Source organism: Castor canadensis, chromosome 7 (assembly GCF_047511655.1).
Source record: "Castor canadensis chromosome 7, mCasCan1.hap1v2, whole genome shotgun sequence".
Classification (NCBI taxonomy): domain Eukaryota; kingdom Metazoa; phylum Chordata; class Mammalia; order Rodentia; family Castoridae; genus Castor; species Castor canadensis.
This window is the reverse complement of record NC_133392.1, coordinates 138,407,191-138,433,748: the sequence shown is the minus strand read 5'-3', so window position 1 is coordinate 138,433,748 and position 26,558 is coordinate 138,407,191. Positions and strand designations below refer to the sequence as shown.

At 40.0% G+C, this 26,558-nt stretch overlaps 1 protein-coding gene across 5 annotated transcripts in view; it reads right to left on the bottom strand.

Moving 5' to 3' along the window:
- Phc2 (polyhomeotic homolog 2) overlaps nt 1–17,815 on the bottom strand; it is a 107,643-nt gene extending 89,828 nt beyond the window's left edge. Inside the window, exon 1 of one of the 5 annotated variants that reach the window (XM_074080640.1) lies at nt 17,705–17,815. The gene's annotated coding sequence lies outside the window, so the exon portion shown is untranslated. Of the gene's footprint in view, nt 1–16,896; nt 17,462–17,704 lie in introns of those variants that run through there. The other 4 variants (XM_074080643.1, XM_074080639.1, XM_074080641.1 and 1 more) reach the window with 4 other exon arrangements.
- Between the last annotated feature and the right edge of the window lie 8,743 nt (nt 17,816–26,558).

The following is a 26,558-nucleotide window of genomic DNA, read 5'->3' as shown; positions in this document are numbered from 1 at the left end:
AAACCACAAAAAATATTTTTAAAGATATAAAAGATAAAGGACGCTTAGTGGAGAAGGACAAACACAGCGAACACAGTAGAAAACAGAGAAGAACAGGCCAGAGGACCAAAAAGACTTCACTCATCATTGCACTGTCATTTGAGTACCTCCCAAGAGAAATGCCCTAGCAGCACAGTGCTTAACAACATGGACATTTGCAGCCACTGCCTGGGCTCAGGTTCTGGCCCCACTACTTAGTCACGTGACTTTAGCCAAGTTACCTAACTTCTCTGTGGCTCAAACTTCCCATCTGTACATGGAGATAATAGGATTCCCATCGTACAGATGTTACGAAGATTAAAAAAGTAAATACATTTCAAATACTTATACCAGCAGTTAACACATAGTAAGTACTACATACGTGTTCACTGAAATTATTATCCATGTTACATTAGTTGGTTGTTGTCTTCATAATATTTGCCCTTGAAATGAATTAAACAATACAGTAAGGGACTACCTGATTATGTTAATTCCCTGTTGCTGCCATAACAAATCACTACAAATTTAGTGGCTTAAAACAACAGAAATGTATTCTGGAGGCAAGAAGTTCAATATTAGTTCGTTAGGCTGAAATCAAAGGATTTAGCAGAGCTGTGCTTCCTCTGGAGGTTCTAGGAAGGGTGGCGTATGCCTGTCATCTAGCTATGAAGGAAGTGTTAATAGGAGGACTGAGGCCCAGGCAGGCCAGGCATAAACACAAGACCCTGTCTTAAACATAACTAAAGCAAAAAGGGCTAGGGGCTTGGCTCAAGTAGTAGGGCACCTGCCTAGGAAGTGCCGGTGAGGCTCTGAGTTCAAACCCCAATACTGTCAAAATAAGTACTACTATTTCCAAAACATCTCCATCTCCTATTTAAGTATAAATATTATCTCATCTTCAAACTTTTTATTTTCAGGAGCAGGAGAGGTAGTCCTTTCAGAACTGTGATGTCATTGGGCAATGGTACCACAAAGAAAAGGGAAAGAAAATAACAGTCTGCAATTGGAGGATACATATCCTTGGGGAAACAGGAAAAGAAGAATTAGGGAAGGACTTTGTACACTGGTGAAGGATAGGAAGTAGGGGCCAAAGCATTTAATGTGTGACCATGAGGGCTGACATATGGTCACATAATCAAGGTTTGGGGGAGACAAGAGAAAAAAATAATAATTTAAGTAGCAGGAATCTAAATAAAAGGATGTAATAGACTCATTCTCTATAGGAGTTTGTTACATGAGTAGAACTTTGTACTTTGGAAAGATGATGATTGAGAGGAAGGGCCAGTGAAATCAGGAAGAGGACAGGCAAGATCAGTACACACTAGCTCACTTTTACATACACGAACAGTAGACTGAGATGAACAGAAGGCAGACAAGGAAAGCTGAAAACACAAGTGAGCTTTGTTTAGGATAAATCAAACACTGCAAACAACTCTGAGACAAGATTGCCGTTAGCCCAGCACCTGGTATAAAACAAATATTCATATTCACTAGTAAAAATACTGGCAGTAGATAAGAAGTTGAATTAAAGCTTCCTTCCTAGCTGCATGATTCTGTCTCTGGTCTCACTCTTGTCCAAACCACCCTCCACATTACTGATGGTATCTTCCTAAAAAGCAAATATGATCATGTAGCTCCATGGCCTCTACCATAAAGTCCAAGCCTTTTGGGAATAGATGCCTCATTTTGTGACCAACCTTCTCATGTTAAGCTGCAGTGCTGTCAGATAGTTTGGAGTTCCCTACATATGCTCGCTCTCTCTCCCCTCACAGACACCTGACCTGTGCACATACTGCCTCCTATCTGCTTGTGGAGCCTACTCTTTTTTTTAATTTAATTTTTATTGTTTTATTATTCATATGTGCATACAATGCTTGGGTCATTTCTCCCCCCTGCCCGCACCCCCTCCCTTACCACCCACTCCACCCCCTCCCTCTCCCTGCCACCCCCTCGATACCTGGCAGAAACTATTTTGTCCTTATCTCTAATTTTGTTGAGGGAGCCCACTCTTATCCTCGGTCCCCATCTCAAGTGTCACTTTCTCCAGAAAATTTTTACTAACATTTCTAGGGAAGGGTTCCACCACCAAGCTACACCCCAGCCCTATCGCCTAACATTTCTAAGCAGAGTTAAAGGATCCTTCCTCTAAAGTTTCAAGATCCCTTGTCCATACTCTTGTTATGGTGCTAATTACGTCTGTCCTTCTTTAGATGCCTCTGGAATACCAGGACTGGGTTCTAGCCACTTTGTATCCCCAGCCACTAGAATAAGGAAGTTCTAAAAATGCGTGTTGAATAAATAACTAGACTGTAAAGGCCAAAAATAGACATAAAGCTTAAATACTCATTTGAACAAGACACAGCAAGATGTTAAAAGTCAGTGAGGGACTTTTGTAATTAGAAGATTTTGTCATGGGTGGCAGCTACAATACTTCCTCCAATTGTCCACTGCTATCATGATTAGAGATCAGATTTTGGGCTGCATATACTCAGACCTTACGCAAATGACAATCCCTATTTTATATTATTCCCAACCACTTTCCACACTTTGAGAAAACAATTATATTTTCATGTGCTTTACTGTCTTCTGAGAAGTAATTTCTATTTCAAAATGCTCTGAAAGCCAAGTTCTCCCCTTTTGCTCTAATTTTCTTTTTCTTTCTCTCTTGCAAATGGAAAACTTCAATGCTAAATTAAGGATGAGAATAAACTGAGTCCAAATTTACTATTGTACAACTTTAGGGAAGTTACTGTACCTATATACCTCTTAACTTTCTCTACTTTCAAAGAGAATTAACTCTTAATACCTTGGAGATCACAGGAAAAAAAATGCTAAAATCTGCACAGGGCCTACTATATACCTCACATGTGTTAACCCATCTAATTCTATAATTTTTTGAGGAAGACATCCATCACAAGAAGACAGGAGCACAGAATGAAATTTGAAGAGAATGGAGACCACAGGTGGAGTGGTAGAGGCAAGGCTGGACCCCAAGTATTCTGGCTCCAGTGTCCCTGCTGCTATCAGCGAACAAAACCACATGCAGAACAAAACCCCAGTGCACTGAAGTATGAAAGGAATTAAAGTTTCTGTTTCAACAAATGCAAAAAAGCTTTATTTGTAACTCAAACAAAGCAAAAAGGAGAAGAAAAGTAAGAGAGACACTGAACGGCAGGCTTCACATATGGGACAGTGTTCTGTATTTAAACCACATCTTGCAGGTAAGATTTTAGGATGTGGAACCATTCATCATTTATAGCTAAAATAAGGAGAAACTCTTATGATTTTAGCTATCATGGAGATGGATTTGTCCTCCACTGGTACAAGATCTACAATAAAAATAACACTATCGCCTGATGAACATCCACATTGGGATATGGTATCATGGATCAATTACTTAGGTCTTTCTTAGGAGTGATAACTAAAGATAGAAATATATCACAAAATACTTGTGTTATGCTTTTTCTACAGCGACAACAAAAATTTCAAGAAGTGTTAACTATTTAATTAAGTCTCTATCACCCTCTACTCAAAAAAAAAAAAAAGTAATTTGAGAAAAATTTATGGGACATCCACTACCGGTAATATCTTACTTTCAAGCTGTTATCAACCTCTTATATATTCTCTTTTGGGCAATGAACTATTTAGAAAGTGCTGAATAAATAATTGTTAAATAAAGTAACACTATTTCAGAGAAGGAGTTACAGAAACTGCATTTTCAGATGTTTCCTTAGAAGGAACGTGTGCTTACGATAGAAATCATTTGTCCTGGACACCTTACTTCTTGAGTCTTTTGAGAAGTTCAAGCCTCAATTATCTGTGCTGTGTTCCTACATCTACTCCCCTCATCAGAAAGAACAGAGGAAGATCTAGTTACACTGCTTCTTCCACTGGGCTTGTATAAATTCCTCTGAGGTTCTCTCTTATGTCAGGAAAAGTTGCCCTGGCAACCATATTTACATACTTGCTCAATTCCCTCCCTTCCTTTGATTTGCTGGTTGGTATAAAAATTAATGTGCACTGAATTGCTGAAGCTTACAAGTCAATCTGTCTAACAGACTCATAAAATTGTAGACTCTGGTTTTGGCCTAAAACTTACTTCTTAAAGGACCTGCTCATTTTATTTAGAAATTTGAATGCAATTCTCCTCAGTTCAGATATTTTTAAACATATTTACTATGGATGTTGAATGCTTCTCATTATAGGTAGAGAAAAGAATACTCTCCTGAGAACATCTGGCCTGTATTATTGGTTAGGATGATCAAGAGACAATTTGGTACCTTAGTTCTAAGTAAGCATGGAAGCCATGATAAAGCACTGGAACAGAAAAGTCAAGAACCAAGATGAAAAGTCTAGGCCACATGAAATAATGAATCAAACCTAAGGTTCTGGATGATCAGGGGGTCAGGACCTAGATAACAGGAATGCAGCATGAGTTATTTAGAGTAGAGTTTCATTAATTCATTCACAAAACATTTATTAATCAGATACTAGTACTTGGTATTGAAGATACAGCCATGAGCAAGCTGGACATAGACCCTGCCTTCATAAAGTTTAAAGTCAAACATTGAACAGTGAGCCAATGTTAACTTTGATACTATATGATTTTCTATGAGAGCCAGAATTGGTTTCAGGCTAGGAATGGTGCAGAAAGTGACAGACTGAGACAAGGCCAAGAAGTCCTCACTAGAGTAGGTTAATTCTCAAGACAAGCAGCCTTTGACATAAACAGTAGTTTCTTTACATTTTTACCTTCAGTAACAATGATACATGAGCATATAGATGGGAGACAAAGAAGAGTTATATTTATCATAAGGCAAAAGACTGGATTCTTGGTAGTATACTTAAATTTTCTAAAGAATAAAGCACAAGTACATAAAGGTAGACATAATTCTTAAGTTCATTCAATATTTACTGAGAATCTATTATGTTCAAGGAAGTTTTAGTAATTGAAGTTATGGGCATAAAAAAGATACAGTCCCCCCACTTACAACTTACAATCAGGTGGTAAGTGCTACAATGAGATGTCAAAGTAGGAAGAAAGATCAGAGAGGAAGGATGTTAATTCAACAAAAAGTAAGCTGGGAAATGATGCTGAGATGATGCTAGAACTGAATCTTAGAAGATACAGAAACTGGTTATTTTAAGCTGATAAATTTTAGAGGGATTTGGTATACAGCAATAGATAACTGTTACAGTGCATTTGAAGAAAATACCATGGTCCAAAAAGAAGACTATGGAGAACACCGAGCTGTCTAAGCTTTGCTTCATCATGTATTCATGTTATATTGAACCAGGAATCTCATCATGGTTTATTTGGCCCAATTGGGAGTAGAAAATAAGAACATTTTGAATGGGCAGGAGATAAATAATGGGAGGAGGAAACACAATCTCAGTCTTGTTTGATTTCCTCCACACAGAAAACTAGGTTGGCTGCTGTAGGGTTTGGTCAAGTGGTCAGTTAGTCTCAAGCAGTATCAAGACTTGGTCAGTATTTGCTTCAATCACTGTCCAGATAGGGGAGTGGGAGGGACAAGACAGTGAATAAAAATTGTTTTGGAGATAACAATAACCATGAAGACAAATAAAAAGAGAAGAAAAATTTAATTTGTTGTCAGTTCCAAGTAGCTGTAAAGCTGAAAAGGAAAGAAAATATATAAAAAATGAAGCTTTTCTGTTTTTTATGACCCATATGGGTAGAAGAAGGAATACAGTGAGCAACAAAAGCAAGAGTAGATGAGCAATCCAGACAACTGTGGTAAACAGGACCTCATGATTCAAAGCTGTTGGGCAGTCCCTGGTTTGGGGGTGAAAGGATCATGTCAGTCTAATTAAAAAGGCCTCAGACTAGTGTAGACAAGTTCAGCTTCAATCTCTGTCTCAGTAGGTTTAAAAGTAGTTTCCCCTAGCTTCCCATGCGCTAATGGGTTATTTCTGACTACAGAAGAAATATGAAATATGATAAATTTCTTGAAGACATTCTGAGTATATAATTCTTTGACTCTTTATTCTTCCTTCTCTTCAGACTGGCTAGGTATCTACTTAAAATTCAAAATATCTTACTTTGCCCTTCATACCATCAGACCAGACCAAGGAGTTCAAAGTGAGAGGAACACAGGAAAATGTGATTATGTACCATGACACAGTAAGGATGTTAGGTCACCTAGCCAAAATAAAGACTACAGCACAAAATGCTTTCTCACCTTCAGGAGTTAGCTTCTTGATACCTTCAAGCAGAATTGGTTACACAATTTGTTAGGGCCCACAGCAAAATTAAAATATAGGGTCCCTTATTAAAAATGTATTAAGATTTCAAGATGGCAACAACAGACCATTAAGCCAAGCATGAGGCCCCTCTGAGCACAGGGTCCTGGGAGACTGCACAAGTTGTTTGCCTATGAAGCTGGCCCTGCCTTCACAGACAGTACAGCATGGTCCTGTACATAGCTTTTGAGTCAAGAGCTGGATCCAAATCCCACCTCCGCCACTCATTAACTATATGATCTTAGGCAATTTATTTGTTTTATCTCCCCATGTTTCTAAGAGGTTTTGTAGTCAGAATCTGGTACTGTGAGGATTAAGTGGGATAATGAATAGAATGTATACAAAGTGTTTATTTAGAACAATATCTAGCACATACTAAACACTCAATAAATGGTAGCTATGTTGTACAAGTAGTTATTAAAGCATTAAGTTTAGGAAATAAATTGCTGAACTGCTATTAAAGATGTAAAAGAGAAGATGGTGGATTAAAAGCTTCCTTCATGTAACTCTGAGAATAAGAAGAGTCAGGGTAATGAAGGAGAGACAACATTCCAAGGAAAGAAAGAGACAAAAATCATCAGGAATCAAGAAAGAGGTGACAGGACAGTTAAAAGCACAGAGAAACAGAAAAGTAATACAAAAAAAATAGGAAACAGCTCACAACTCTAACACCTACTCCCCAGGGGAGAGGAACCCAAAGCCATAACTGGTTACAAGGTAAGCCAGACATCCCTGGTGACAACAGATCAGAAGTTCTAGCTACAAGGAGAAACCCACAGTTCTTGCAAACCTTAAATCCAGTAGGGTATTTGGCGTGACAGTGAGTCCTTCTTCATGGCAGGCAGCACTGAAGAAGAAACTCATTTTGTTGCTCCCTATGAAACTGGGCACCATCTTGGGGGGGGCCTATTGTTTGAGATTAAGCTACTCCAGGGAACTGAAAACCAAAGAACAATCACAAGCTAGAGATCTTGGGGACACTCTACCACAGTGTCTGGGTGGAGTCAGCCATAAGAAAGACAGCTGTGGAGAGGGGGAGGATTGGACATGGACTGCGGAGAAATGTAAGCAGCAGAGAGCTTGGGCTATGGAGGACGCAGTAGGCAGTGGCCCCACACTCTATGGCAGGAGCAAACCCCTACACTTGTGATTACTGTGGGGACTAAGAGGTCCAAGTCCAAGCCCATAGCTAGCAGATTTCTTGGCTTCTGCTGCATATGGTTTGCTGCTGGGTAGGACTGAGAGCTTTGAGCCCAGGTCCAGCAGATCCCTTGATTTCTGCAGCCTCCTTCCTCCCACTGGGTGGAGGATCTCAAAGTACTAAGGATGGCAGACAGAGTGCCAAATTCCCTCAGCTCTCCCCTTTCAGTGCAGATCTCAGTGCTGTTTGCTTCCTCCAGTCTCTGACACACTTGGGGGACCCCCCCCAAGCTTAGACATTCACCACCCTTGGGTAAACAAATTGGAAAGAACTCTAGAGAGTGGGAACCTTCCTGGCCCACAGCTGTAAAACGTGAGGGGGCTAGCAGTGGATCCCAGTACAAAAGAAAGGAAACTCCTAAGCTACTGTAGCCCTGACATTGACAACTGACCCTAGATAAGCCTGGCCCTCAGCCCACATACAGCACCAGCCTGAACAGTTGGGTCTATAATACACTGCAGCTATGACTTATTACCTCCAATTACCTCAGAGAAGCTTCTCCAATTCCTTATCATTTAAATTTTTTTCTTTCTTTTTAGATTTTTACTTTATGGTTAAAATGGTTTTTATGGTTTTACTTTTTTATTCCTCTTCTTTATCTTTATCTAATTTTATAGATGCATTTAAAATTTTTATAATCAAATTGCTTTATCTATTGCTTCATCTTCCTCACATTCTTTTCCTTTTAATTCCTCTCTTTAAAAAATTTAACCTTGCTTCTTCATTCCTCTTTGTTTCCCTATCTAATCCCTATTTCATTCATTATTATTACTTTTACCTTAACTAAATTGTAACTTCATAGTTTATTCTATGCAATTCTTGTCATTTTGTTTTCTATGGTTATTGGTGGTACAACAGTTAGCTTTAATTGATCATAATTGTACCTCTATATTTGGTTTGTTTTGGTGTTGTTGATGTTATAGTGAATTGTTTGTACCTCTCTGAGTGGTACTGAAAATTGAGCCTGCAAGAGAAGGCTGCTCACAAGAAGACCCTCAAATAAAACCAGAAGAGAAATCCATCCTAACAAACATACAAATTGCAACCAAGAAATGCAAGAAATATGAAAAGGCAAGGCAACATGACTCCTTCAAATGTCTTTCACTTTTCAATAAGTGAATCCAAAGATACTGAAATGGCTGAAATGCCAAAGAATTAAAAAGTCTAGTTTACAAACCAATCAATGATCACAAAGAGGATTCAAATAAATAAATGAAGCAGTCAGTTAAAGACCTGAATGAAGAATTCAACAAGAAATTCAACAGCTTGGATAAGAAATTCAGTAAAGAGAGATTTAAAAAAAAATCAAATGGAAACCTTGGAAATGAAAATCTCATGAACTAAAAGCATGACCAATAGGCTAGACCAGGTGGAAGAAAGAGTATCAGGGAATAAAAACAAACTTGAGAAAGTATTACATTCAGAAGCAATAAAGAAAGAAAGAAAAAAAAAAAAAAACCACGATCATGATATCTAGGACCTCTAGGACATGATTAAGAGACCATACCTACAAATATGTTGTGTAGAAGACGGAACTAAGATACAGACCAAAGGGATAGAAAACATATTCAATGAAATTATAGCAGAAAGTTCTCCAAATTTAGGGAAATAAGTGGATATCAAAGTACATGAGGCATTTAGAACCCCAAATAGACATAACCAGAACAGAACCTCACCATATCATATTATAATTAAAATGACTACAGTGTATAACAAAGAATACTGAAAGCTATGAGAGAGAACTGTCAACAAAGGCAGACCTATAAAAAGAGCAGCAGACCCCTTAGCAGAAACCCTGAAGGCCAGGAGGGCACAGACTGATGTATTTCAAGTCCTGAAAGAAAATAACTGCCAACCAAGACAACTTAATCTTTTAAAACTGAAGGAGAAAAAAAGACCTTCCATGATAAGCATAAATTAAAGCAATTCATGGCTACTAAGCCAGCATCACAGGATTTTTAAAGAAATAGTACAACACAGAAGAGGAAGAAAGCTATACTCTTACATGAGAACTCTGGAACTCTCACTAGAAGAACTGATAAATAAGTGAGAAAGAATAGAATCAAACATTATTGACCCAGCCAGTCTCTAAATTTAAAAAAAGGGAAAAGTTAGTTCCTATTTTTCAATAATAGCCATACATGTAAATGGTTTTAATTCTCCAATTAAAAGGTGCAAAATGGCTGAATGGATTAAAAGAAAACAAGACCCAGGTATTTGCTATCTGCAAAAACCTCACCTCATTGGCAAAGATACATACAGACAGAAAGTGAAAGGATAGAAAATGATATTCCAGGCAAATGGAATCTCAAAGTAAGCAGGAGTAGCTAAACTCATATCTGAAAAACTAGTCTTCGAGCCACAACTAGAAGAGAAAAAGAAGGTCACTACATATTAATAAAGGGAACAATCCATCAGGGAGTTATAACAATTGTAAATATATATGCACTGAATGTTGGTGCACCAAATTTCATAAAATAAACACTACTGGTCCTAAACGAACAGATAGAGCCAGATATAATAATAGTGGGTGACTTCAATATCCACTCTCAACAACAGATAGTTCATCTAGACAAAAAAAATCAACAAATTTTAAACTGAACCACAGATCAAATGGCCTTCACAAACATCTGCAGTATATCATGTCCAACAGCTACAGAATTCACATTCTTCTCAGCAACCCATGGAACTTTCTCCAATATGTATCACATTTCAGTCCATAAAGTAAGTCCTGATACTTAACAACAATGGATAAAAAACAGAAATAATTTCTGTATCTTATCAGATCATAATGGAATAAAATTAGAAATCAATAGTAAGAGAAACTATAGGAACTATGTAAACACATGGAGATTGAACAATACACTTTTGAAAGATCTGGTAATTGAGGACATCAGGAAGGAAATTTAAAAATTCCCAGAATTAAATGAAAATGAAAACACAATGCACAGAACCTTTGGGATATAGCAAAGGCAATTCTAAGAGAGAAGTTTATAACTATGAGTGACAACCTTAAAAATCAGACAGTTCATAAATAAATAACCTAATGATGTACCTCAAAGTTTTAGAAAAATAAGAACAAACCAAAGCCAAAATTAGTAGAAGGAAAGAAATAATAAAGATCAGGACAGAAATTAATTAAGTGGAGACTAAAAGAATAACACAAAGTATTGATGAAACAAAGAGTTGGTTATTTGAAAAGATGAATAAGATTGCCAAGATCTTAGTCAAAGTAACCAAAAGAAAGAGAGAAGACCCAAATTAATAAAATTAGAGATGAAAAAGGAGCTATTATAAGATTCATTGAAATCCAGAGGATAATTAGGGAATATTTTGAAAACATATTCTAGCGAATTAGAAAATCTATGAGAAATAGATAAATTTCTAGATATCTATGACCTACCAAAACTGAACTGAGATGATAAACAACTTAATCAGATATACAAAAAGTATTAAAATAGAAGCAGTAATAAAGAGTCTCCTAGAAAGAAAAGCCCAGGCATGGACAGTGCTACATCAATGCTATCCTTGTTGGGATTTCTAAGATCAATGCTTTTCAAACTATTCTATAAAATTAAAAAGGGAAGGAATGTTTCCAAATTCATTTTACAAAACCAGTATTACCCTGATACCAAAACCAAATAAGGACACAACATCAACAACAAAAAACCCTATACATCAATTTCCCTGAATAACACAGATGCGAAAATCTTCAGTAAAATATTTGCAAACTGAACTTAACCAAACACCAAAAAGATCATACACCCTGATCATGTTGGTTTCATTCCAGGGATGCAAAGATGGTTTAACATATGCAAACCAATAAAACTAATACAGCACATAAATAGAACTAAGAACAAAAATCACATGATAACCTAGTAAATGCACAAAAAGCCTTTGACAAAATTCAGCATCCTTTCATGAACAGAAGGATCATACCTCAACATAATAACAGCTATACAGGACAAACCTACAGCCATATTATTCTGAATGGGGAAAAACTGAAAACATTTCCTCTAAAATCAGAAACAAGATAAGGGTGTCCACTTTCTCCACGCTTATTCAATATAGTGCTTGAATTCTTAGCCAGAGCAATAAGGAAAGAGAAAGAAAAGAGGGGGACACAAAGAGGAACGAAGAAGTCAAATAATCCCTATTTGTAGGTGGTATATATGATCTTATACCTAAAAGATCCTAAAACTCCACTAGAAAACTCTTAGATCTGATAAACAATTTCAGCAAAGTAGCAGGATACAAAATTAACACACAAAAATCAGTACCTTCTCTATATTCCAATATGAACATGATGAGAAAGAAGTCAGAAAAATAATCTCACCCACAATAGCCTCCAAAAATTTACCTGGGAATAAACCTAACAAAGTTGGTGAAAGACCTCTACAGTGAGAATTATAAAATGTTGAAGAATGAATTTGAAGGCACTAGAAGATGGAAAGATCTCCCATGTTGGATCAAGTGAATTAATATCATAAAAATGGCTGTATTACTGAAAGCCAACTACAGATTTCATGTAATACTCATCAAAATTCCAATAACATTCTTCACAGAAAAAAATCCTAAAATTCATATGGATACACAAAAGACCTTAAAGAGCCAAAACAATCCTGAGCAAAAGGAGCCAAAACATATATTGGAGAAAAGACAGTCTCTACAACAAATGTTGCTGGGAAAACTGGATATCCACATATAGAAGACTGAAATTAGACCCTTATCTCTCACCCGATACAAAAATCAATTCAAAATATATCAGACTTCAATGTAAGACTTGAAACTGCTAGAGGAAAACACTTGAAAATTTAGGCATAGGGAATGACTTTCTGTATAGGACTCCAATAGCTCAGGAAATAGCAAGAATTGACAAATGGGATTGCACCAAATTGAAAAGCTTCTGCATAGCAAAAAAAAAAAAAAACTAAACAAAATAACAATTACTTCAGTGAAACAGACAGCCTATGGAATGGGAGAAACCTCTGCCAGCTATTCATTGGACAGGGATAAACAAGCAAAATATATAAAGAACTCAAAAAAATTAAACACCAAAAGAATAATCTAATCAATAAATGGGCAAATGAATTGAACACACAGTCTCAAAAGAAGTAGTACAAATGGCAAATAAATACATGTGAAAATGTTCGACAGCCTTAACTGTAAAGGAAAAATAAATCAAAACTACCTTGAGATTCCATTTCACACCAGTCGGCATGGCTATAATCAAGAAAATGAACAATAAATCTTAGATAGGATACAGGGGTGGGAGAGAACTCTTATATTATACTTTGTTGGTGGGAATGTAAACTAGTCCAGCTGCTATGGAGATCAGAATAGAGTTCCTTCAAAAACTAAAAATAGAACTGCTATATGATCCAGCTATACCACTCCTAGGTATATACTAGAATGAGACAATATTAGCATATAATAGTGACACCTGCACCCCCATGTTATTGCAGCACTATTCACAATAGTCAAGCTATAGAATCAGCCTAATGCTCACTAACAAATGAATGGATTAAGAAAATGCAGTATATATACACAGTAATCATTATTCAGCCAAAAGGAGGAACAAAATCTTGTTTGCAGGAAATGATGGAACTGGAGACCATCATGTTAATCCTAATAAGCCAGACTCAAAAAGTCAAATATCACATTTTCTCTCATAAGTAGAATGTACATGTTAAAAAAGAGACATGAAAGTACAAGGGGGACTATCTGGGAATATTAAAGGTCCAGCAGGAAGGGGAAGAGGGAGAAGAGAGTGCAATGGGGTTGAATATAACCAAAGTACATTACATACATGTAATGGAACTACTGTAATGACGCTCATTATTTTGTACAATTAATAAAAATGATCTCCAGAAAAGAGAGTAATATTTTAGGCAAAAATAATGAAGCAGATAGGGAAGACTAAATTCTTAGTTTGACCCTGCTGTTTTCTTTAACCACTTTTCTATTTCTTTTCTTCTTTTCATTGCCAAATATACAAAGGATGACCTGCATCTCACACTACAATCCCCTCTTATCTGGCTTTTAATATCTCCTGCCCCTCCTTCACTAAATTGAAACAATCACTTTCAAAGAGCTGCTAATGACCTCCTGTTTATTAAATACAATGGATATTCCTCACATTTCATACCTCTGACCAATTTCTCCAACTTGAAATCCTGTCTTCTCTTGACTTCTATGATACCTCATGCTCATGGTTAACAGAATGTCAAACTGACTATACATCAGGAATACAACATATGGTAACGAATAGGATGCATATGTTAAGATGAATAAACTAGTTCGTTGCTTCTCTGTAGCCCTTGTTTTTTACCATACAGACACCATTTCTTCTCTTCCTTAACCTGGGCAATTTCCAAGCTTCAGTTCTTGGTTCTCTATACCTCCCTTTCTCCGCTGCTATTGAACCCAGATAACCATATGGCTTTAATTATTATCTTCTCCATATAAGAATCCCTCAACTCCCTCTTTTGAACACTAATCCCCACTCCCAAACACTTACAGGGCATGTCCACTAAGAAGGTCCAATATCACCTCAAGATATTTAGCTTCTCCTTTTCTCTCTCAAACTGGCTTTCCTTTCTGCCTGCCCTATTTATTTGCTAATCCTTCTCCCAGGATCAAGACTATATTGACACTACTTTATCTCTTATTCTCCGTATCTAGTCACAAAATCCTATTCATTTTTCTTTTATAATATTTATTGTACCCATCTCTTCTTATTTTCACTGTGTTTTAATTCAATTCCTTATCCTCTCACAGACCATTTAAATAACCTCCTAAATGGTTGCAGAGTTCTCTTCCTCTCCTACTAACGTCTATTCTCCATATTACTGTTGAGAATCTTCTTAAAATACCAATTCCATGATGCCACACTTTCCTGACCAAAAAGTTTGACATTTTTCATCACCTACAAGATAAAGTCCTAACTCCTTTGCTTGGCCTTTCATGCCAAATCTGGCTTCAACCAACTCTTTCCATCCTACAACTTCTCTACTTAAACCTTCTGATCTTGCCAAAGCAGTTAACATCATCCATTGATCCCCTCCCCTTATGTTTTATGAACATTATTTTTCCTATTTGAAAATATCTCTCATCTTCCTTTCAACAGAATTCACCATGGCTCTGAAAAGCCTTCCTTGGTAATCACAGTCCATAATGATCTTTTCTTTCTCAATTCTTATTTATTTAGCGCCTCAAAAATGTGCTAAATTAATGCTTTACAGTTGTAATTTCATTTATTCCTCACAACTATATGTGGTAGGGGGCATTAGTACAGATAAAAAAGCTGAAGTCAAGTAACTTACCCAAAGTCATGTAGCAAGTAACTGGTAGAAGTGTATCTGAATCCTTAAGCTGAGAATAACCCCCATACTATACCACCACCCTGATTTTCCAGTCTCCTCCAAAGCACAACTACTGCACAGTATTTGCACACAAGCAAGTGTTCAGTAAATATGTTGATTAAAAAGATTGCTTAAATACTACCCATGATTTTCTAACACTTAAAGAATCTCAATCTTAGCAGAACACATTCAGCATGTCACCCCAGCATCATGGCTTAATCTGTGATAATAGTTCAAAACAGGAGATTTGCCAAAAATTTACAATTCATTCTAAAAACAAAATTTGTCTTAAGTAAAGATAAAAGGCCTTAATCTGATTTAAATGTTAGGTAAATTCTGGAGATGAGGCCCACCTTACTACTTTTGGGTCCATCCTTGCTCTGCTTCCAAAGGACCAGAAAATAAAAATAGGCTGGCTAGTTGACAGCCTATGAGGTAAAATGGGCTATTTATAGTACTGGAGATAGGTGCTAAAGCAGCAGAACAGGGTTTTCTCTGCTTTAGTAGCTAGGACCTCAATAAAAGAAACCCTACAAAAGTGAATCATGGGTGGAAATTGGGAACAACAGGAGAGAATAATACAAGGGAGACAAGAGGAGGCACTGGAAATAGCCTAGAAAGGAAGGAGCTGGAACTATCTGTCCTTTTCCTGCACTGTTAGACCCACCATGGCTCTATACAGTTGGTGCCACATAACAGTGGTTTCTATTCTAGCAACATGATTCATACTCTGTCTTAATGTTTTCCCTGACCCACAACACAGTCCAATCCTCTCTTAATCAGACATTTCTAGCTTCTGATGTAGTACTCATTTTCCCAGGTGTCACAGATTTGACATCCAGCACTGCTTGCCTGGCTGTGACCTACACTTTCCATTTTTGTATGGTTTAGATTTGCTCTCCTAGGATTCTGCCTCGAGTGCCAAATGTTATGCCCAATTTTCAGACCCTCTACCTTGGAGCTATTATAAACTACCCCTTTTCTACTTGCACTTGTTGGACCCTTACTTGGGTGACAAAGATCAAGAGTGAGTCTCAGCTGCTGGAGTGGCTCAAGTGGTAGAGTGCCTGTGAGATAAGTATGAGGCCCTGAGTTCAAACCCCAGTTACCTGCCCTCCCCAAAAAAGTAGAAGAGTGAGTCTCAGAGAAACCCATAAGGGGAAAATAATAAGAAAGAAAAACAATAAGGAAAATAGCACTGAAATTGTCATAGGAATAAGAAGTTCTAGGTAACTAGTTACATTATAGGGAAAGGAAAAAAGCCATTCCCTGAAGATACTATTCTCTTTTAAGTGGTCACATTCACGCACTGATCCTTCTGTTTTCATTATCCTTTCTGTCCTTCCCACACTTCCTTGCAAGGCATGCTCCTATTCATCCTTCAATACCTTGCTTAAATGTGTTTTTTGGAAGGCCTCTCTGTTCTAGACAAGTAATTGCTCCCTTTTCTGTGCTTCCACATATGTGCATATACACATCTATTATGCTGTTATCGCTTTCACTAACAATTTGGTCTCACCCATTATTTCTTTGAGGGCAAGGACTAATTATCTTATTTATCTTTGTATCCCCACGACATAGCAGAATATTTGGCATATACTAAGTGTTTGCTGTTGTGTGATTAAAAAAGACATCAAGAGCAACAGAAATGTGCAATTTGCACTTCATTTGCAAAAAATCAATTTGGTTCTTGGTATTTTTAATGTATAACCACATTTTTCCTTGATTCTGAAGAAAAAATTTTAGATTCATAAAGGAAGCTATTGATATCACTGGCACGTTAGTTTTTCATTCCCACTGGTGATAGAAACATTTCCCCTCCACAATAAACCTCCCGGGGCAAGCTTAATATTAGTGGCACATCTCCCATCCTACTATTTCTATTGTAGTGAAACTACACTGTGAGTCTAAAGCTGCCACCAGTTATAGTGAATTGGGAGGAGGAGGAATAATTACAAGAGGACATTTTTGTAGCAAACCTAGGAGGGGGAGGTGAGGAAGATAGATTAATTTAAACCTTGCCTTACAAGAAATTTGTTAGAAACTCACGTAAAATAGGCGCTTCCTCTGTACATGACAGACCCGATCCAGGTGTCCAGCAATGATCTTTTCTCATGAGTGTCAGGTCATCAACCAGCACAGAAAACAAGGGGCCAGTGCCTTTTTTCAGCATCCCTCCTTCTCATACCTTGGGGCCTGCTTGTCCTTAAGGGGGCTGTCCTTTCCCACCAGCACCAACAACCACGGGTCCCTCTGCTGGTGTCCCCCACGCACCAATCTTGCCTTCGTCCCGCAGAGGGCCCCCTAGGATTGACTGGGGGGTCAAAAGTGGCGGCGGCTTGGGCTGTCAGGCCGCGGCAGAGCAGGGGGCGCCGCGTCCAGGCCCGGGTCCCCCCGCACTCTGCCGTACAACCGAGGAGATGCAGGCCGCGCAAGGCCACGGGCTGCGGAGACGGGCCTGTGCGAACCAGGGGGCTCCCCGCCCCCGAAAGCGCACAACTGCGGGGACTTCAGCCGGTTTCCTGCAGCCTCGCGCGAGCCCCGGCCCCAGAGCTCGCTGAAGCCCTCACGGCGGCTGGGTCCCGGCTCCGGCGCGCCGCAATCAACGGGTCGCGGGCTCAAATTGCTCGGCCCCACGCGGCCCCGCGCCGCGGCTCCCGGGTCAGGCCGCCCGCCGACGGTCTGCCCGAGTCCACTGCAATACCCCGCCTCGCGCGGCCCGGCCCGGCCGCCGCGCCTAGCCGCGCCGTGACAGCTGGGTGCCCAAAGGGTTAAGCCGGCAGCGCGGCGCCGGATGCCCCCGCGAGCCGCAGGTCCGCCGCGAGTCGGCCCCAGCGCGCACGCGCCCGCCCGTTACCTGCGGTCGCCTCGCGCTCCTCCTCCACCTGGCCGCTCTCTCCCTGGGGCCGCCCCTCAGCCCGCCCCCTCGGCTCCGCGCCGCGCACCCTGCTGGCTACTCGGACGCTGCCCAGGGAGGAGGGGCGTGGGGTGATTACCATATATTAGCATACCAGCGCGCGTCACGTGGCAGCTCCAACCAATGGTCACTCTGGAAAGGCGGGGATTGAGCTGAACACGCCTGGGTGCTGCTCTGGGCCTGAACCGGTGGCCATGGCAACGACTGGGCGGGCGGGGGAGCGGGGAGGCAATGGAGCCCTGTAACCCGCCCCCCGCACCCGGGAGCATCTCCCCTACCTGAGCTCCGCGCGACTATACCGCGTGCTTTTCTCACTCTGCGTATGCTGAGGGACTGAATTTGGCTCAGCCAGGGAGATTGAGATTCAGCACTCATCGAGTACTTTTTCTGCCAATATATGATTCTTGTGGTGACCCTGTGATGTCTGTACTATTAACCTCACTTGATAGTGGGAAAAGCGGAGCTCTGAAAGCTTGCTTAGGTCACTTATTCCAAAATCACACAACTGCACTAACCGGCGAAATAGATATCTGAGCCTATTTCTGGATTTCAGGCCCAGGCTCTCCTGAGTTAACTTCTCCAGCAGGGGTCCCCCAACACCTCCTCACAATTCCGGGTATATAAACTCTTGAGAAAAAATCCTCAATCTGTACAATGCCATTCTATTTTCTTACAATAACCTTTGAAGTCAGTGGGCAGAATCGCTGTACCCACATTACCGATGAGGGGAAATGAGGCTCAGAGTTGATGTGATCTTCCTAGTTAAGAGCTAATGTTTAATTACTATAATTTAAATGTGTTTAGGCTCACTACTTTAGAAACTTTGAAATTCAATCTCAACACAATGGTGTTGCTATGAATATTTAACAGATTAAGACTCTGAGGACTTTGGCAAATTACAAAGCTGGTAAATTGCAGGTTTAGGGTTGAAATCCAGGTTTATCTGACTCCAAAGCTGATCTCATAGAGTCTCATTATACCAGGCTCATTGAATTTAGATTTAAGCATTAGAAACCCTTCTCTAATAGAACTTTCTCCCAAGATGTGACCATGTTATCTCTTAATCCTACAGCAAATACATCTTGTGACAGGTGACATGTATTAAGATTGCAGAGGCTAAATATTGAGAAAAGAGTCACTGTGTTGTTAGGGGAATTCTAAAATCCTGTCTCTTCATTTTTACCTCTGCAGATTTGATGATAGTTCACTTATCGAATCAGAATAATTAAAAAGCACATACATCCGCATACAGATTTGTTTAGCTCAGTGATTCGCCTACTTTAAAATGCTATGCGTGAATTACTGGACCCAGTCCCATGCCTCAAATGAAGTTTCTATGCTATTACATAAGCATTTTAAGGGATTTTAAAGGTCATTTTGAATATATGTACATTTCACCTCACTAGACTGACTTATAATTTAGTTTTTTCCTAAATTGTGACTGGTGCTTCAGAACACAAATGTAAAGGCAGACCTACTTACGTTAAAATCCTGACTTGGCCAGGCGGGTCATTAAAGGTGTGATTTACAGCAAGTTATACAATCTCTGTGTGCCTCAATTTCCTCATTTGTAAAATAGGATAAGAATGTTACAAGCAATAAATGAATTAATGCACAAAAAGCACTAAGTACAGGCCCTAGCCAAGGAGTAAACTTCCATACTTGCTAGTTATTGTCATTTCTGTTCCAGTCCCAGGAGTCCTACACAATGCATATTTACAGGAATTCTCAAGTCTTCCTAGTTGGCATTGGAACTCTGAAGCTGCCTTCATCCCTCGTGGTGCATTAAACAGCCTGTTGTGCTGGTGAAGGCTTGTTATCTCTCCAAACGACATTCTCTCTTCTTGGGACCATAAATAATTCCTGGACTCAAAAGAGCTGGTTTCTCTTGCACATCTCCTAGCACCAAATTACTGGAGTGGCTCCTTGCAGAAGGAGATCTTGACAAGCAGTGGAGCCATAAGTCAGGCTCCCTGAAACATTTTTATGAGTGCCTTAATGTGGGAGATGAGCTGTCCTCAGGAACTTGTCCCGTCTTTCCTGGCCACAGGAAATGAGTTCTTTGTGCTCAAAGGGTTCCAAAGTTGAGGCACGAAGAGTTTTCAGGAAGAGGGTCAGGGATGAGAGGTTGTTGACTTAGAGAGTCCCAGAACTATACAACCCCTATCCTGCCATTCAGCCCAAAGGGCCAAATTACTCATGGTCTTATGGCAGCAATAGCACCAAAGGGAAGCTTGTGGGTGGGTGTGTTAATCCTCCCCCGCCCCATCTCCCACTATGTACACATTCCAATGTCAACCCCCCACCCAAAGGGTAGAACAGTAGTCAGGGCTGTAGAATCCTGTTTCCTTGACTCAACTATCTGTGTGACACTAGGGAAATTTCTCAATCTCTGTGTCTCAATTTCTATATCTGTAAAATGAGACTAATAGCAGTGCTTGATTTATAGCCTCTTATTAGGATTAAATGAGTTGTTAACATGAAGTGCTTAGAACACCCTATAGTAAACATTAGAGATGTATTTGATAATTAAGCAAAAACATGAAGTCCAGCAAACATACTTTTTATAGAGGCAATGCAGCCTTAAGCCCTCTCCTGAACGTGTGCTGCTCTCCATTTCCCTCTGAGCTGTATATAAATGTTCCCCTGGAGAGGAAGACCAGGTGCTTGAGAGTTCTAATTTACGCCTTGGATCTTGACTGTATGTGTGAACTTGGCCAAGTTATTTTATATCTTTACACATTATTAGTAAAGTGAGATTAACCTCTCCCTCCCCCAAGTTGTTCTGAGATGGCATCTGGCAAGAGGTGATGAGGGCCTGAGCTGATCAGAAGTCCTTTATCTAAGTCACCTTGCTCTATTACTGAACTGTTTCTGGGGAATAGCTTTGCTTCTCAATAATGAAAATAACTGAAGTTTATTGTACACTTACCTTGAACTTCTGCTACATAAATCATTTTACTTAACCCTCAGACTAAGCCTAAGGCCCAGGGAGATTAAGAAGCTTGTCAGTGGCAGAGCTAGGATTCCAGCCAGGATTGTCTGATTCTCAACTCAATGCTAAAAACCCATCATGCTAAACATGGGCCTCCAACTCCAGCTTGGCTCTCAGAACTCAGGGAATTGTGTGATATTTCTTTAGACTTCCTCCCCCATCCATCTATACACTCTCTTTAGTCATTCACCAGTGCCTGCCATAGTAAGTGTTACTAAATATATACATATATATATGTATATACATATATATATGTATATATTTAGTGAATGAGTGAAAACAAATCACTGTCACATCCTTTCATAGTGATGAAAGCTCCTATTTCTTGGGCTGTCCCTGGTGGAAAGAAAAGCAGCTGTCTCACCCCCATCGCATCCTTTTCCTGCTAAACAGTAATGTGGAAGGCCTCCTTCTTTTCCCTGTGGGGAAGTCAGGCATCTAGGTTTCAGGGAACTATAATAGACACAAAGATGACTCATCTTCACTGTGCATTTGGAGAGATGTCAGGGTTGCTGGATCTCTCTAGGGCTCTGTTAACAGCCATTAGTAGCAGGGTGATTTTCAAATAATAGCCTTGGATAGGTACATTAGTTTCCTAGGGCTCCCATAACAAGATCCACAAACTAGATGGCTTAAAACAACACAAATATATTCTCTTATAGTTCAGGAGGCCAGAAGTCTGAAGTCTTTCTGAAAAGATTGTCTGAAATCTTGGGGGACCAGAGGAAGAATCTGTTTATAAGTCTTTTAACTTCTGGTGATCTCTGGCAATTTGTGGCATTCCTTAGTTTATGGATGCATCACTTCAGTCTCTGTCTCTGTTGTCTCATGGTGTTCTCCCTGTGCATCCATGTTCAAATTTTCCCCTTCTTACAAGGACATCAGTCATTGATTAAGAACCTGCCTAACATGATACAACCTTATCTTAACTTGATGACATTTGCAAAGACCCTATTTCTAAATAAGGTCACATTCACAGGTACTGGGGCTAGGACTTGAATATATCTTTTTGACAGACACAGTTAAACACACAACAATACATTTGGGATAAAGTAGAAAAGAGATAGAAAATGAATGAAGAAAGGAAGGGGATGAAGAGAAAGAAAGGGGAGGTGGCATATCACACTAACAAGATGGAGTTGACCAACTTTGAGGTGCTAGGCATTCAGAGAGAAAAGACATGGTCTGAGAACACTGTGGTCCAGAGAGTAGACATTCACTGTCTAACATCACACATTAAATTAGAGTATAGCCAGGAACAGAACTGGGAATCCTGAATCCCAATCTGAACCCTTTTAATACCTATTAGCATGGCATGAACCTCTGGTGCACAGACAGCTCTAAGATTTAAAAAACTGTGTTTTGAGGCATCACCAGCTTCCCCAAGCTTCCACCAGATGATCCAGTATTTGAAGGACTTGGGAGCCTTGAACAAAGCTAGAAATAAACCTCTCTACATGCAATCTGGTAGCTTTTGTTCTCTTTCGTTCAACTAATTACCTAATCTTAGAAGCATCATCTCTGGGTACAACATCAAAATTGGGCATAGCAGAACTCTTTGGAGACAGACAGTTTTTTTGCCTATAATGTTAATAAAGAAGCCATCATGGAACTTATCCTCTAAAACCATTTGCTTAATAAATAAAAGCATATGGCTCTGGTTAGTGCCAATGGCTATTTATATTTTTCCGTTTCTACACTTCATGCTCACGGACTGTGTTGATTTGGTTAAAATACCTGAATTCCATTCTCAGAGGCCCAGTTCTGTTGACATGAATATTCCACGTGCCATTACATCGTTAGGAGAGATAGCATTTTGATCCTAATATTGGTGACTGATACAAATATTGTCCTGTCTCAAGCTGTCATGATGTGACATATCAGCCTAGAGCAGTGAGGCTGAAAACTGGGGCAGACTGGGGTCAGAGATGGGGTCAACACAGCAGGCGTTGTCAGATTAGAGCAGGGGTGAGAAGGAGGTCAGATGTGAGATCAAAGTCCAGGAACTAGGGCAGGTATGGGGTCAGTCAGTCCTGACTCTTCCAAGGGTGGGGGCCCTTGGGAAGACATCTAATCTGCAGGTCCTCTGAGCAGGCCTTGTGCTCACAGGTCCCCAGAGGGTTCTTTGTAATTGATCTCAATTTGAGTTCCTTCCTCATGAAGTGGATACAATCAGTCAACATTACTCAGCAGGCCTTATGTTCATATAATCAGATAAACTTTAAAATCCTGGAAACAGCCTTGTTCTAACCACATGGCCCCAGGCTTACTGTTGATTTTTAGATTGGCAATTTTAGGCTTCATTTCTGGCTGTGCATCAGAATTACTTGTGAAATGGTGAAAGTGTAGATTCCTGGCACATTACCAGATATTCTGATGCCCTAAATCTAGAGTGACTATTAACATCTTGAGAGGCAATGTGATACAGTGGCCGAGTATGGACACTCTGGAGCTAGACTGTTAGATTTGCCATGATTCTTCCAGTGAACTTGGGTGAACTTCTTAGCCTTTCTGTGCCTCAGAATATTATTTATAAAAGAGAAAAAATGGTGCATAGTTTATTGGTTTGACATAAAGATTTAATACACACAAAGTCATAGAATTATATTATAGTTTGAATATGAAATATCTCCCATAGGCTCATGTGGTTGGGATTTGATTTATCAGCTGGTGACACTATTTTGGGAGGTGGTAGAAACTTTAGGAGGTAGGGGCTAACTGGAGGTTACTGGAGCTATGTCTTTGAGGATCCCTGGTGTCTTTCTCTCTCTCTCTTTTTCCTGTTCATATGAGAAGTAACCACATGCTTCTGCCAAATGCTGTTCTGTGCCCCCTTGGATCCAGAATCAACACAGTCAAGGATTATAGACAAAATCCAGAGGCTGCAGCTATGATCCAAGGGGACCTAGCTACTACTCAAGGTAGCAGTAGACCTTGGTGTCATCCACATGATGCTTGTTTTGTAGGCATGCAGAATACAAAAGTTATGAGTCATGGAGGCTATCACCTAGATTTCAAAAGAAATCCAAGGAGGCCAGGCAATGTGTGGTAGGGTCAGGATCCCTTCAGGCAATGGGTTAAGCTGTGAGGGTGAAGCCAAAAATACAGTGATGACCCTAAGAAGTTAGACCCAGGAATGTGAAAGATCTGTCAAGAAAAGTTGCAGGCAGCAAACAGAGCCAGCCTAGGAGAGAGGCTGTGTAGGCTGCAACCAGCAAAGCCATAGGGCAAGGGCTACCCAAGCTGTTTGAGTTGACATAATGCTATCCCATGCCTGAGGTGCTGGACATGGAGCAATAGGATTTAATGTCTGCCTGCTAGGTTTCATTCTTGCTCTTGATCCTTCTTTGCTATTCTCCTATTCCCCCTTTTTGGAATGGGAATGTTTGTGCCATTGTGTATTGGAAGTAGGTAGCTGATTTTTACATAGACTTATAGCTAAGAGTTTGCCTTGGGTCTCAGAAGATACTTGGACTTGGATTTTTGAACAATGTTGGAACTATTAGTTAAGACTTTGGGACTCTTGAAGATGGGCTAAATGTATTTTGCATTATGAGATGGCCATGAGCCTTTGTGGGATGAGGTGGAATGTTATGATTTGAATATGAAATGTCCCACACAGGATCACGTGTGGATCCAACTGGCGGAGCTATTTTGGAAGATGATGGAAAATTTAGAAGGTGGGGGCCTAGCTGGAGGAAGTAGGTTACAGTGGCATGCCTCTGAAGGTTGTACCTGGTTCTTGGTCCCTTCCTCTCTCTGCTTTCTATCTGCCATGAGGTAAACAGCCTCTGCCATGTGTTCCTCTTGCCATGATGTTCAGTCTAACCATGGACCCAGAATCAACAGAACTAAAGATTATGGGACTTAAACCTCTGAAATCATGAGATAAAATAAACTTTTTTCCCCTTAAGTTATTTATGTCAGGTTTTTTGTTCTGGAATGCAAAGTCTGACTAATACAAATACTAAGGGCTGAATATATGTTATTATTTTTAAATCAACCTCTACTAGAGATTTGGAAGCACATTCTTTATTCATTCATTCATTCGTTTGTTTGTTTGTTTATTCAATAACTAAATACTGAGTGCCCCTACCAGCCATGACTCTTTCTAAGTACCCATAAACTTCACCAGTTTATAGCCTACCAAGAAGCCAGTACTGGAAGCACTGTTCCACTCGTTGCTTTCAACTCTCTGATCCTCATTGGATTCTGAGGCCTGGGCTTCACCTCTGCTGTTCCTTGTGCACAATGGCTTTAATTACATAACCTTGAAACAAAGAAAATGAAAAAATGTAGGAATCATTTGGAATTGGTGGTCCATATTCAAACTGAGTGACACTGGGCAAATCATATGCTGTTCAGTTTCTTTGTGTCCATAATTCCTCAGAAGATACTTTCTATCCACTGCCTGCCTGGTATTTCTAGGTAGGGCCTTACCTCTCCTGCATCTACAGAGCTGAGAGAGGGCCAGCCAGACACACCTGTGATTTTGTCCTTCACCTAAGGCCACAGATGATAGGTCAGAGTGGGCACCTGACCCAAGCTGAGCCAATTGTATGCTGTCTCCAGAGCCTTGAAGCTTTCTGCCTACTCTGGCTGTTTCTTGAATGGAGGTGATATAAATGCAGGAGCTGTCAACAGTGAACATTTTTCACCAGGTAAACCAGACAAAACAATGAGCTAGTCAGTCAGCAATGAGAAAGAAGAGCTAGTGCTTGGATTCTTGACTCCCTATCCTGGGCTGCTCAAAAGAGAAGCAAATTCAAGTGTTCTGGTCTGGAATATTGAATAAAGAAAAACCTAACACAGCTCTGGGGCTTCTGTCCCTACTTTAAATGAGCTTTGTGTCAGAAAACTTTAACATAAAGAAGAGGAAAGGATCTGGGATCTTGAACTCTAGTTGCATGCCTGCCCTGGTTTTCATGGGAAGGAGCTCTTTTTCCAACTTTCCCTAGTTAAGGAGAAATCCCAGAGAGACACAGTCCCTCCTGCCACTGTCATGCCCAGTGCTGGTCTGTTTCTTCATGTTCACAATTCCTCAGACACTTTTACATTGAGCCGGATTTTCCCCACACACCTAGAACTGGTGGTGAGGACTTGTCCGTCCCTCTTGGGGCTGGGGTGGGAAGGGGAGCAGGAAGATTCCGTACAGCTGTTTGTATCCTAGCAATTAAGTGAAGTTTAGGCCTGTCTCTCCTTCATGCCATGAACTGGTATACATTACCTCCTCTGGCACCTTCTTTGCACAGTTAGATATCTGTTTTTCTTTGTTTCACATGGGACTGACATTCAGCTGGTTTGCAGCAGTTCAGCCTCAAGTTGTTAATTTGGTGAAATATTTTCCTATTGATGGATGCTCCAAGCCTCTGATGTGCCCCTCTTCCACCCTTCCAAACGTTCCCAATTATCCCCTGGGATCCCTGAGATTTCTGCATCTTCCAGCAGCTGGAGGGTTAATACTTGGCCCAGTAGGAACCTAAGGCTCCTCTGGAGCTTAGGGTTAGATACACTGCATAATTTCCAAGTTGTTCCTGCCCCTATCTTACTTGCTAGATATTTAAAATATCCTCCTCAATTACAGATAAGGATTAGCGAAGTTAACTATTTATTCTTATACTCAGTTATTCATTCATTTAATACATTTTTGAGTGGCAGCTTAGTGCCAGTCCTGGACTAAGTACTGAGGATACAATGCTGACCAAAACCAACATGGAGAGTCCAGATTGGTACAGAGACAGATGAAAAATTAGGAGGTAAACAGATAAATATACACAGGTTGAATATCCTTAATCCAAA